Raw genomic sequence first — 14,958 nt, 5'->3', positions numbered from 1 at the left:
GTTTACAGTAAATCGGTGCAACCCTACCAATCAATCATCGATGAATAACTTGAGTTCCTCTAGTTCTAGGGATTCTTCTTACAGTTAGTGTTACAGTTTACAGTAAATCGGTGCAACCCTACCAATCAATCACCGATGAATAACTTGAGTTCCTCTAGTTCTAGGGATAGATGACCTTTACTTTCCGATGACTAACAATTGACAGGATTTAGCATGACCTACCTGGAGCCCTGTGACTTATGGGTTACCCTATACAATAGTATTACTTTGGCTATCAAGTTCATTTTGAAATGTCCATGCACCTATTTGTAATTTTTTTATGACTCTTTTCTAGTCTCAAGATCGGGAGAAAGTGTAACAATATTGTCAAAAAAATTGCTGTATGAACTGTATGTAATTAAAATATCTTTGCGGTTTAATTACAGATTTAGACAAGACACATGTATAGACGTGATTCCAGAGCCTTGTGCAATGTTCCTAAGCACGCCCACACTTCCCGCAGAAAGGTAAGGAAATACTTGTTGGAAATTTTAGGTCGCTTACGAATCCAATGCCTAATTGGACTAAGTTAGAATCATGCAGTGATATTTTCAGAAGAAATACATGCTGTCCATCTCTAACTGCAGTCTAGATGCAAATGTTACCTAGATTACCTACATCATTTCAATAGCCAATAGTGAGGGGAGCTCAGAGCATGATTTTGAAATTCCTCAGATCTTATCCGGAAATTTAACCCAAGATCCCCGAAGCTAAATTCAATCATCAAGGATGTGGTGATGGACTCTTGATCCTAGTGCAGACCAAAGTTCATTCTTTCCAATTAGAAGCGACTTCTATCCATCCAGCATCAAGGAAAAAACAGTTCCACTATAGCTAGTTCCCTCAGTTCAATAAAATCACAACTAATTTGTGATTCCGCATGATTTCAAATCGCAATATAATATAGGCGGGCAAAGCATCGCCATTAGAATAATTTCTCCCCATATTCATCGGGTAATTTGCCCTCTCAATCGTGAACTATGCCAGTTTGTAGCAAATTTTTATGTAAAACTCAGTTTTATTTAAGTAGGAAGTCAGATGTGAAACACCTTCAGACCTGGGTCGCACCACTTGATTCTTTCTCTTCACCGATAACCTCTGTGTCAGTGTTCAGTGGTCCTCAACATGGGACCCGGGGTCACCTGTTGGAATAAAGTAAAGCTTCGCTGAGCGAGCTGTAACAAGAAAATTTGTTGGGAAAATCCAGGGTTTTTTTCTTCTTCTGGTTTCGCAGATTCATTTTTAATGTCGTTGATAAAATAGATATTTCTAACAACGACGATATAACTAGTCCATCTACCTATAGAAATAAAAGGATTTCTTATTCAACTGAATAGGGCATTTGAAGACACTCAATATTTGTCGAAAATATTTAGTTGATTCTACTATGGAAGAGTGTACGAGGGTTTACAAACTCACGCTACTACGAGGGCATTGGCGTTTTCCGTCTGAATCAATAATGGAATCTCGTCCACTATAAGATTTTACGAAAGCCTGTGCATGTGTGTTGCGCGAAACAGTAGACGCTCCTAGTCGATTCCAAATAACCATCCCACTTAATCATATGTTTCAACTTTAATTTGTAGACCAATGTATTATGCATTTGGGAGCGACCAATCGTCATAGTTAGATGGACTAGTTTTATCGTCGTTGTTAGAAATATCTATTTTATCAACGACAGGAAAAATGAATCTGCGAAGCCAGAAGAAGAAAAAAACCTGGATTTTCCCAAACAAATTTTCTTGTTACAGGAGAAAGCTGGACCGGATTTGCCTATGGGATTTATCAGACTGTCGTATTTGTTTGGGGTTGGAATACCGTTCGGTTTCAGTTTTGCTGAATTTCGGCCTGAAATGGTAATGAAGGTAAGATCAAGTGTTGTGCAAAAGTCGGCGAACAGTGTATCTACTTGTAAATTACGCTGAATTTCGGCCTGAAATGGTAATGAAGGTAAGATCAAGTGTTGTGCAAAAGTCGGCGAACAGTGTATCTACTTGTAAATTACATAATATGTATAATGAGTAAGAAAGAGCTACATAATTTTTCTGGCTATTTGGCAGGCAAAGCTGGCAAGAAAGAGATACAAGTATAAGTACTTCCTCAAAAGTTGAGTGCTCAGTTTTCTTACAGTATTGTTGAATATTGTCTCTACAACATGTAACCTACTAAGAATATACCAGTAGAATCACAAGCCTTTCAGTCCAATTTGTAGGAAAACTTGTTTCTATTAAGATTTCAATTTAAATCACTTCTTTTTCGCAGGGACCCTATCCGTGGTGGATAAAGGGAGTCTTGGCGCTGCATGGTAAGCCCGACACGATTTCTCAGAGTTCTTTCCAAATTAGAGGCCCAATTTGCAAAGAACACAAGCTTGGTGTTGAGCAGAGAACTTCCGCAATCCGTGAATACTATCGAGTACACTGTAACTGAAATCACAGCCTTTCAGTCCAATTTGTAGGAAAACTTGTTTCTATTAAGATTTCAATTTAAATCACTTCTTCTTTTTCGCAGGGACCCTATCCGTTGCGGATAAAGGGAGTCTTGGCACTGCATGGTAAGCCCGACACGATTTCTCAGAGTTCTTTCCAAATTAGAGGCCCAATTTGCCAAGAACACGAGCTTGGTGTTGAGCAGAGAACTTCCGCAATCCGTGAATACTATCGAGTACACTGTAACTGAAATCACTGATGTAAGTATATTTATATATCTACCTTTATTTTTTATTATTTATTTTTAAGGCTTTAATGGCAGGATAAGCTCTTACAAAGATACATGCATACATTTTCCCCCAAAGATATTTTTACCACATGTACATAAAATCAGCCTTACATGCCAGAGATTTTGCTGATGTACCATGTTTACTGATCTTACCATATTTCTTAACAATCATCGAGCATTTGAAGAAACAATCGTCAATCATTAACTATAGAGAAAAAAGAGATGTTCAGCCTTGTCTTGTTAAGTGACATTTTTTGCCACTTATAACATCGGTTGACATTTTTGCCACTTATAAAGTCAGATGACATTTTTACCACTTGTAAAATCAGATGACATTTGTCACTTATACATTATGGTGACCAGGAACTCCAGAAGATGATTGAACATCAATTGAGATCTGTTTTGCCACTTATAACATCGGTTGACATTTTTGCCACTTATAAAGTCAGATGACATTTTTACCACTTGTAAAATCAGATGACATTTCTCATCACTTATACATTATGGTGATCAGGAACTCCAGAAGATGATTGAACATCAATTGAGATCTCCGCTCATTATTATGATGGTTGACATTTTTGCCACTTATAAAGTCAGATGACATTTTTACCACTTGTAAAATCAGATGACATTTCTTGTCACTTATACATTATGGCGACCAGGAACTCCAGACGATGATTGAACATCAATTGAGATCCGGTTGACATTTTTGCCACTTATAAAGTCAGATGACATTTTTACCACTTGTAAAATCAGATGACATTTCTTGTCACTTATACATTATGGTGACCAGGAACTCCAGATGATGATTGAACATCAATTGAGATCTCCGCTCATTATTATGAGATATTCCATGATGAGTTGATGAGTATGTTATGTTGTCACCTTCTAGGTCGAAGCAAAGGCGCCATAAAAGTGGTCTTCACGACATGTTGAGTAACAGAAGCGATGACCTAACAAAGGAAAATTTAATGGGCGAGAAAAAAAGAAAGAAAAGTTATGAGATATTCCATGATGAGTTGATGAGTATGTTATGTTGTCACCTTCTAGGTCGAAGCAAAGGCGCCATAAAAGTGGTCTTCACGGCATGTTGAGTAACAGAAGTGATGACCTAACAAAGGAAAATTTAATGGGCGAGAAAAAAAAATTCATTGCAATATATTTTAGCCCTTCCTGGGTGTAGATTTTTCTTTATATTGTCGCGAGTTTCGTGAAAATTCTACTTAGTCTACTTCCTAGTGTGTATGTGACAATTTTCCATCAAATGGTTTGATGATGGGTAACAATCTAACAATCATTTGACCTAGGATCAAGATCAATAATAGGGAAAAACTGGGTGAAAAAGAAATACTCTTTATTGGTAAAATTTATTACCGAGCTTTACAATCAGCATGAAGTTTTCCAAGATAATCACGGATGATTGAAAAACAACAGCCAGAACTATTTTGCCGAGGCGTTTTCAATTGTTTTTCCAACACAAGATCATCTTCTAGATTTAGAATTCCCCGGAACTTTTAATGTATGCAAATTGACACGGGCGCGCACCTCTCATGCTAAACCAATGTCATCAAGTGTGACATGCCCCCCGCATGACAGGGAAATATGCCAATGTCGCGCATCCTTGGACTATTTAAGTTTTTTACTAAGAATGGAACCTATAATTAGAATGATTGTTCCTCTCGTAATAACACCGATCTTAATGGTTCACGCTGGCAATGAAGTCATAATGCGAAAATGTTCGTTTGTTCTCTGTTTTCCATCTTGATTCTGTGTTCCCGCAGAGTGAAAAACAAAACAGATAGAAGAAAAACATTTGGTTATCAATAGAGAACACCGATCTTAATGGTTCACGCTGGCAATGAAGTCATAATGCGAAAATGTTCGTTTGTTCTCTGTTTTCCATCTTGATTCTGTGTTTCCGCAGAGTGAAAAACAAAACAGATAGAAGAAAAACATTTGGTTATCAATAGAATCGTCGCGTCGATCGACGGCCGTCGACTATGTGTTGACACAGCTTAACAACAAATATTCTTCTTTTTTACTACATAGAAGAAAACACGGGGTTTTACCCTTTTAGGTTAATTTGGACAATGGGGATGTATTTTAATATTCCCTAATACGGAACTCCATATCAATAGAGGATCTGGAAATTTTCAGTTCTAGAGAAAAATCTCTTTAAAATAAACAGTTTTACCTAATTTATATGTACCTACCGTTAATCACCTTTGATTTTGATTTTCAGCTGCTGTTCATATATTGAAGTTTTTTGTTTATCTGAAACTTTAAAGATTCCCTATCATAACTGAAGCTATTTTTAAACCCGCAAAGAAAGAGTATATTGTTATCAGGCTACCTATCAAAGTGTAAACTGGAAAACTCCAATGCTTTACATTTACATACCTACATAAGAAGATTCATTCAAAAAATGAGAAAACCATGTCCTAAGATTCTCTGGAACAAAAACTTTTTTAAAATTAAAGTTTTCAAGTCCTAAAAACTTTCTTCGTCAAACGTAAACTGGAAAACTCCAATGCTTTACATTTACATACCTACATAAGAAGATTCATTCAAAAAATAAGAAAACCACGTCCTAAGATTCTCTGGAACAAAAACTTTTTTAAAATTAAAGTTTTCAAGTCCTAAAAACTTTCTTCGTCAAATGTAAACTGGAAAACTCCAATGCTTTACATTTACATACCTACATAAGAAGATTCATTCAAAAAATAAGAAAACCACGTCCTAAGATTCTTTGGAACAAAAACTTTTTTAAAATTAAAGTTTTCAAATCCTAAAAACTTTCTTCGTCAAATTTATTTAAAATTGTTTTGTCCTTTTGTTCTTCTTCAGTATTTTTTGCAGGGGAGGGAAATGTAAGAGTTTTTATGTCTAGAAAAACTTCTACTTGCCTACAGAATACGAGTATCTAACCTGTACTATAGGCAGATAGGCTGTGGGCCTGTGGGACAAGTTTGTAGTGGAAAATGAGCAACTTTCTAAAGATTTATGTAGCCTATTTACCTGGTGACTTAATTACCTGAAGTTTATGTAAGTACGGTAGGCCTACGCTCTACAAAAGAGCCATATCTAAATAGTTAAGCTTACTCATTACCCATCTGACTAATTTGTTGCACGGTAAAATCTAAAAGTAACCTGAAATAAGGGAACTGAAAATGTTCATTTGACTGCGTCTTGTTTTCCCTATTTTGTACCTTGAAAATAAAATGGGTAGTTAGGTAAACTAAAGTTACTAAAGCTTAGTTAACTAAAGACCTGAAGTTTATGTAAGTACGGTAGGCCTACGCTCTACAAAAGAGCCATATCTAAATAGTTAAGCTTACTCATTACCCATCTGACTAACTTGTTGCATGGTAAAATCTAAAAGTAACCTGAAATAAGGGAACTGAAAATGTTTATTTGACTGCGTCTTGATTTCCCTATTTTGTACCTTGAAAATAAAATGGGTAGTTAGGTAAACTAAAGTTACTAAAACTTAGTTAACTAAAGTGAAACTTGAAGTCATCAATCTCCAAGCTTAAAGTTTCATGTTACAAATAGATGATGTTCAGAATAGTCACTAGTCGCTAAATAGTTAAGCTTACTCATTACCCATCTGACTAACTTGTTGCATGGTAAAATCTAAAAGTAACCTGAAATAAGGGAACTGAAAATCTTTATTTGACTGCGTCTTGTTTTCCATATTTTGTACCTTGAAAATAAAATGGGTAGTTAGGTAAACTAAAGTTACTAAAGCTTAGTTAACTAAAGTAAAACTTGAAGTCATCAATCTCCAAGCTTAAAGTTTCATGTTACAAATAGATGATGTTCAGAATAGTCACTAGTCACCATTAGTCAGGGGTCAGACAGAATGAAATTACACGGAAATTACTCACCAAACTTCAACGTACAAGGCTACTGAAAAAAAGTACATTAAAAGTTGCCCATTGTTTACATGGGAATTGAATTCAGTTCGCAGAATTAATCTTGGAAATTCTAACTTTATGTGTCATGTTCTAAATGAATCCAGGACTGTGGTTTATTCATCAGTTTAGCGATAAACCTTGAGCACCTATTCCTACAAGTTCATTTACCTGCAACTTGCAAGAAATAACCTACGAATACCAAATTTTATAAAAGAAAGGAAAAGCTAAAACCAGTAGCTCTTCCCTAAATGGAATTTATAAGCTTAAAAGGCGTGAAAACCTCTGTATATTATTACCCAAAACTTTGGGTCAACTCCCACCTAAGAGATGGTGGTCTCCGTGAAAACAACCAAGTGTTGTAATTATATGTATGTTTGCCTACACTGCTTACCTATGATTACCAAATACAGACATTAATAATACCCTGCATTACGCTAACAATGTACAGAGGTTTAAATTATGTGGCTACCTGGTGTAAAATTCACGCACACGACCTCCGTCATGTCATATTTGAACTTAGAATGTAGATGATGAGTAGGTAATATGATGAATGCGGGCGAGATTCTTCAAAAATTCGCGAGCACTGACATTGGCATTGCCAATGAAACTTAAAGTCTGACGTCAAGATAGTGGCTGAACCCACGTGCTGGTTTCATTCTTCACTGCTCGATCATTTCTATGTTCAGTCTTTCAGTGTATCTTCTCACGAGAGCATGAGCAGCACTGAGTTACCATGCGTAGTCCGAACTATAAATCTTGCCTGGTGTGCGCGTGTGTTTTTCTCTCGCAACTAGTCAGTACTGAGTGCCTTCGTTCTAAAAGGCAAAGCTCAGCACGTCAGTTTTTCCAACAAACATTTCTCAACCCATTTCAACAGTTCACCGCACAAAGGCCGCAGTTTTCTTCGGAAGTGAACGTCAATGTAGATCCCTTGCCGCAGTTTACTCTAGGGCAGCGGTTTAATGGGGAAAACTTCAACGGTCAGTTTCTAGAGAACCGGTTGGATAATCGACCTCAGCAGACATTCCAACAGCAAGTCCAAGCTGTTCCTGATAACCAGCAGGTGGATGGTTCACCAAATGGTCAACTAGTCACCCCCTGCGCCACACGAAGTGGTGAAGCAGGCAAATGTACGCCGCTAGTCAAATGTATTTCATTCTATGCGGAACTACAAGAGCTGCAAAGTCAACCTTGTAACTTGAACGCCAATGAGAGAGGAGTGTGTTGTCCTCTGAGGAGTCAACCAGGTGGAGGAGGTAAGCATTGTAACTTTCGTGTAGGAAGTAGACAAAGTTTTACCTATTTATTTTGCCAACATTTCGGATTAGTTCCAATCCGGTAACTAGGCAGGTATACTTCCTGAGTAAGATGTTTAATTACCTAAACCTACCTACCTTAAACAAAATAAATATAGTACTATAACTAACTACCTACGATTTACGAGTATGATGTTTTCCACACAATTCGCGTTTACTATTTGTCGGTCTATAGTAAAATCCTGGCAACATATAGTTGTGGTACCCAGTGAAGATCTACATACTTGGTCATACCAAACAAGAAGAGTATATGTAGATGAAGTTATGTTTATGTGATCTTCAAACTTAAGGCCTCCTGGTACCCAGTGAAGATCTACATACTTGGTCATACTAAACAAGAAGAGTATAGATGAAGTTATGTTTATGTGATCTTCAAACTTAAGGTCTCAGATGAACCTCTTCCTACATGTCTATTGTCTTTTCCAATTTTTATTGTTCCGACTAAATCAGTTCAATGAAATTATTTACAATAACAAAATGAGTCATGGATTAAATTAAAAAGAAAGAAAAATATTATATGACAATTTACGTGTGGGATGATCTGCTACTCACTTCAAATCAGATATGACTAAGATCAAGAATTGGAATTTTATATGTACCTATTTTATTTGCAGACCGGTTTTATTATTATGAACTTTCTTTCTTATTTTTCCAAATAAAGACTGGGAGGTTTGCTTTTTAACGGATTGCTCTTAAGCCCGATTCCTACAATAGTGTAGGTCAATATATTCGTACTAGCGATTTAATGGGAGTGTTAAAATCAAGTCACAGTATGCTCACTCCCATTTAATCTCCTGCAAAATATTTAACCGTTTAACAAACCATAATTGGAGCGCAACCTCTTATAGTGTTTCTCAGGCTTTAGATGTCCAATTTTTTGATTCCATAACTGATTACTTCTGGTCAATGACTTCGCAAAAGTTTGACCATAGAATCTTGTTCCACGCTTGATCATGTGATTTTATCTTGATTGTGCTCGTTTTTGGATCGTCGTCTTTTCAGACACCTCCTACCTGAATTGATTTACTGCCCAAACTAGTGGAAGGGTGTGGTGTAGCACTAATATGAAGGTTCTTGAATTCCTCTCCAAATCTTGTGCCCATTGAGGTGGGTTATAAATAGAATTATCATTATTGAAATTGTAAGTAGGTATTAGCTTCGTATTTCTGTAGTGAAATTTCTCATCTTTCGGTAGAAAATTTGGCACATCCACTAACATCAAGAATTACCAAAATTAAGACCTTTTTCAAGATGGTATAGTTACAAGGTCCATACACTGCAAATTCAACTATCACTGGTTGATAACGTTCTGGCATTGTTTACCACTGTCCAATAAGTCACAATGTTGAATTTCTCTATTTGACGATGGCGTCTAACGTTGAAATAATTATTAGTTTATTGCCCTCACTACGTTCATATTAATTACTTTCCTATCTACCGGGGTATTTATTCGAAGAATTGCAGTTAACAGATACCAAATTTTGAACGTATTACAAGCAGTTGTTGTGAGCAACAAACATCCAAAAATGGTGTCCATTTCCTCAATATCTACACTTAACATCACACTTCCCCTCAATGAGTCCGTTGGGAATAGATAAAGACAAAGGAATCAACCGAGAGATGGTGGTTCGAATCCTAGAAGTGACATGAAAAAGCTATGAAGGAAGATCATTTATAAGATAACGTTTAAACAGATTATTTGATTTTTGATTATTTCCTACAAATCAATTTTATTCTAGTCAGTAAGTTCGAAAATGGCGTTCTTTCTTTCCTCCTTCTATTTTCCTATTTATGAAGGAAGATCATTTATAAGATAACGTTTAAACAGATTATTTGATTTTTGATTATTTCCTACAAATCAATTCTAGTCAGTAAGTTCAAAAATGGCGTTCTTTCTTTCCTCCTTCTATTTTCCTATTCATAAAGATATGAAATTCTAGTAGTTTTTCTTCTTTGATACCAAAATTACCGTGTCCATCTGTGGTTTGTCCATCAATAATTTGGTCTCTGTGTCAAATCGATTTTGAGTACCAGTCCACCAATCGCCAATTATATCATAATTTGGGCTGACATTTGGTTTTGACTACAAATTTTACGAGTGGATGCCCTTCCCCCTCAACCTTGGCTATTTCTTTAGCAAGGGAAATTTAATTTTGACAGTCAAGTGCATCTGTAGGATCTAAATCAGTAGTTCCCAAACCTTTCTGAGTGCCTTGTCCCTGAACGAGGAGAGATATTAATAACTTAAAGCTGTGTCCGCACACGGTCGATTATCCGTCCGTCGCGTTGATCGATGTCGACTGAACCGTTTACTTTTAACGGATTGCTCTTAAGCCCGATTCTTACAATAGGGAGTGTTGAAATCAAGTCACAGTATGCTCACTCCCATTTAATCGCCTGCTAAATATTTAAATATTTCACCGTTTAACAAACCATGATTAGACCCCGACCTCTTACGTACCAAATAGCTCCGGTAATGTAAATGCACCACTAGACAACATATATAATCGTGCTTGGGGATTAAGTTGAGTCCACATACAGGTCTTCTAATATTAAGTAAAGTATTTAGTAGTAAGAATTTCTTCATGAAAGTTTCTCACAAATTTCTTGTCTGTATTTCAGAGAACCCAGAGTACTTCATTTCAGTCTATTTGTTCTTGAGTAGTAAGGTAGTAGTACTACCTTACTACTTGTTTGGCTATCGTTTTATGTACGATCTATTTATATTTATTCGCATTGCGATAAATTCCCAACATCGTAGTAATATTGGGTAGAACGCGGTAGTAGACATTGTGACATAAGACACTTTTTTTACCCTAAATTGATATGTGCTTGTACCTATTACATGTTTGTTTTTGTGCGTTACGGATATGCAGATCTATTTCTGGAGTGAAGATTATGAAGGCATAGGTAATCATATAGCAGTGGGTACACAACATTTTTCACGCGAAAAACGCCGGACATCCCTGAGGCACTGACGATGGCACAGAATATTAACCAAAATAATGAAAAAAAAAAAAACAAAACAAAACAAAACAAAACAAAAAACAAAAACTCACCTATAATAAACAGGGATTTAAGTAACATATTATTTTGATTTCACTAAAAAACAAATCGGAATAATTCTCGATCGAATTTAAATCATGTTGCATGGTTTGTTTTGAACTCGCTAGTCAGGTACGGTGATCCTATGGTTACTGACATTTGGTACTTGGTTCGGATCCCTACGATGTGAAGAAAGTGGTGGTAGCTCTCAGCTGATCACTGCGGTGATACAAACTGATCTGGAAATCACTCTCACTTACGCCCCCACTCTGACTGTTACATCATTTACACAGGATGATCTAACTCAGCCGTGGTACCAAATAGCTCCGGTAATGTAAATGCACCACTAGACAACATAATCGTGCTTGGGGATTAAGTTGAGTCCACATACAGGTCTCCTAACATATTAAGTAAAGTATTTAGTAGTAAGGTACCAAATAGCTCCGGTAATGTAAATGCACCACTAGACAACATAATCGTGCTTGGGGATTAAGTTGAGTCCACATACAGGTCTCCTAATATTAAGTAAAGTATTTAGTAGTAAGGTAGTAGTACTACCTTACTACTTGTTTGGCTATCGTTTCACGTACGATCTATTTATCTTTATTCGCATTGCGATAAATTCCCAACATCGTACTAATCATTGGGTAGAACGCGGTAGTGGACATTTTGACATAAGACACTTTTTTACCCTAAATTGATATGTGCTTGTATTACATGTTTGTTTTTGTGCGTTACGGATATGCAGATCTATTTCTGGAGCGAAGATTATGAAGGCATAATCATATTTGTAACAATATTGTCAAAAAAATTGCTGTATGAACTGTATGTAATTAAAATATCTTTGCGGTTTAATTACAGATTTAGACAAGACACAACATGTATAGACGTGATTCCAGAGCCTTGTACAATGTTCCTAGCACGCCCACACTTCCCACAGAAAGGTAAGGAAATACTTGTTGGAAATTTTAGGTCGCTTACGAATCCAATGCCTAATTGGACTAAGTTAGAATCAAGCAGTGATATTTTCAGAAGAAATACATGCTGTCCATCTCTAACTGCAGTCTAGATGCAAATGTTACCTAGATTACCTACATCATTTCAATAGCCAATAGAGGTCGCTTACGAATCCAATGCCTAATTGGACTAAGTTAGAATCATGCAGTGATATTTTCAGAAGAAATACATGCTGCCCATCTCTAATTGCAGTCTAGATGCAAATGTTACCTAGATTACCTACATCATTTCAATATCCAATAGTGATGAGGGGAGCTCAGAGCATGATTTTGAAATTCCTCAGATCTTATCCGGAAATTTAACCCAAGATCCCCGAAGCTAAATTCAATCATCAAGGATGTGGTGATGGACTCTTGATCCTAGTGCAGACCAAAGTTCATTCTTTCCAATTAGAAGCGACTTCTATCCATCCAGCATCAAGGAAAAAACAGTTCCACTATAGCTAGTTCCCTCAGTTCAATAAAATCACAACTACTCTTGATCCTAGTGCAGACCAAAGTTCATTCTTTCCAATTAGAAGCGACTTCTATCCATCCAGCATCAAGGAAAAAACAGTTCCACTCTAGCTAGTTCCCTCAGTTCAATAAAATCACAACTGATTTGTGATTCCGCATGATTTCAAATCGCAATATAATATAGGCGGGCAAAGCATCGCCATTAGAATAATTTCTCCCCATATTCATCGGGTAATTTGCACTCTCAATCGTGTACTATGCCAGTTTGTAGCAAATTTTTATGTAAAACTCAGTTTTATTTAAGTAGGAAGTCAGATGTGAAACACCTTCAGACCTGGGTCGCACCACTTGATTCTTTCTCTTCACCGATAACCTCTGTGTCAGTGTTCAGTGGTCCTCAACATGGGACCCGGGGTCACCTGTTGGAATAAAGTAAAGGTTCGCTGAGCGAGGTGTAACAAGAAAATTTGTTTGGGAAAATCCAGTTTTTTTTTCTTCTGGCTTCGCAGAACCGATAACCTCTGTGTCAGTGTTCAGTGGTCCTCAACATGGGACCCGGGGTCACCTGTTGGAATAAAGTAAAGCTTCGCTGAGCGAGGTGTAACAAGAAAATTTGTTTGGGAAAATCCAGTTTTTTTTTCTTCTTCTGGTTTCGCAGATTCATTTTTCCTGTCGTTGATAAAATAGATATTTCTAACACGATATAACTAGTTCTTCTGGTTTCCCAGATTCATTTTTCCTGTCGTTGATAAAATAGATATTTCTAACAACGACGATATAACTAGTCCATCTACCTATAACGATTGGTCGCTCCCAAATGCATAATACATTGGTCTACAAATTAAAGTTGAAACATATGATTAAGTGGGATGGTTATTTGGAATCGACTAGGAGCGTTCATCCAAACCCACAAGTTTTAGGCCTTTGTATTTAGTATGTCCTTTGAACTTTGAAGCCTTTGTGTTCATAATGTCTTTTGTTTAAAAAAATATCGACTAAAAGTTCAGTACCACTTGAATTCTGATAAATTTGCTAAAACTACTTCTACACTCAAAGTTAATGAAGGATCACTTAAATTATTCATAATATGATTTTCATCAGGTGTATCTATCGAAGAACGCACTTTATCCAAATCTACATTTGCTGACTTACACCCATCAACACTCACGCTTGGCGGCGGGGCAGGCAGAATGAGAAAAAAAAGATATCCTCTCTTTATTCTGCCATCACCATTCGGCTACAGCTGAAGGAGCTACAAATTACAATATGATTTTTATCACCTATCTATCTAAGAACGCGCTTTATCCAAATCTACATTTGCTGACTCACACCCGTCAACACTCACGCGGGGCAGGCAGAATGACAAAAAAAAGATATCCTCTCTTTATTCTGCCATCACCATTCGGCTACAGCTGAAGGAGCTACAAAAACAACAACAACAACAACAACAACAGTAGATGGGTGTTTTGAGTACGGTATAACCAATTAGCTGAATTACTATGCAGTCAAACCTGGATAATGGAGTACAAGATGAAACAATTATAGGAGGAAGAAGAGTAATAATGCATTCGGAATACAATGTCACAACATGCACAGGCTTTCGTAAAATCTTATAGTGGACGAGATTCCATCATTGATTCAGACGAAAAACGCCAATGCCCTCGTAGTAGCGTGATTTTGTAAACCCTAGTACACTCTTCCATAGTAGAATCAACTAAACATTTTCGACAAATATTGATAGTGTCTTCAAATGCCCTATTCAGTTGAATAAGAAATCCTTTTACTTCCACCTAAAGTCTGTATCTAATCTATACCGGGATTTACTGCATTCGCAGTCAAACCTGGATAATGGAGTACAAGATGAAACAATTATAGGAGGAAGAAGAGTAATAATGCATTCGGAATACAATGTCACAATTTTCACACATCTCATGCATCGTACCTGTATGCATAGTACTTTAGTCACATAGGAGAGGAGCGTTTTATGGGATGGAGATTTCGCATTGTATTTACATAAATTTATTACTAGCAACGTCTAGCGCGTAGATCATCACATTGATTGATGTACGATCGGTACAATGTATGCATCTAAGAATATACCAGTAGAATCACAAGCCTTTCAGTCCAATTTGTAGGAAAACTTGTTTCTATTAAGATTTCAATTTAAATCACTTCTTCTTTTTCGCAGGGACCCTATCCGTGGTGGATAAAGGGAGTCTTGGCGCTGCATGGTAAGCCTGACACGATTTCTCAGAGTTCTTTCCAAATTAGAGGCCCAATTTGCCAAGAACACGAGTAGAACCGTTCGCTCGATAGGAGGTAATTTCGGATTTTTTTTATTATTTTTTTATTTCCATCTATATATTTATATGAATGATGTAGTCCTAAGTCATGTACTGAGCTATCATAAGTGCCTACGCGGCCTTCCAGAGACGAGTATGTGGTTTC

This window comes from Diaphorina citri, unplaced genomic scaffold (genome assembly GCF_000475195.1).
Source record: "Diaphorina citri unplaced genomic scaffold, Diaci psyllid genome assembly version 1.1 scaffold131, whole genome shotgun sequence".
Lineage (NCBI taxonomy): Eukaryota > Metazoa > Arthropoda > Insecta > Hemiptera > Psyllidae > Diaphorina > Diaphorina citri.
Note: the sequence above shows the minus strand (reverse complement) of the source record.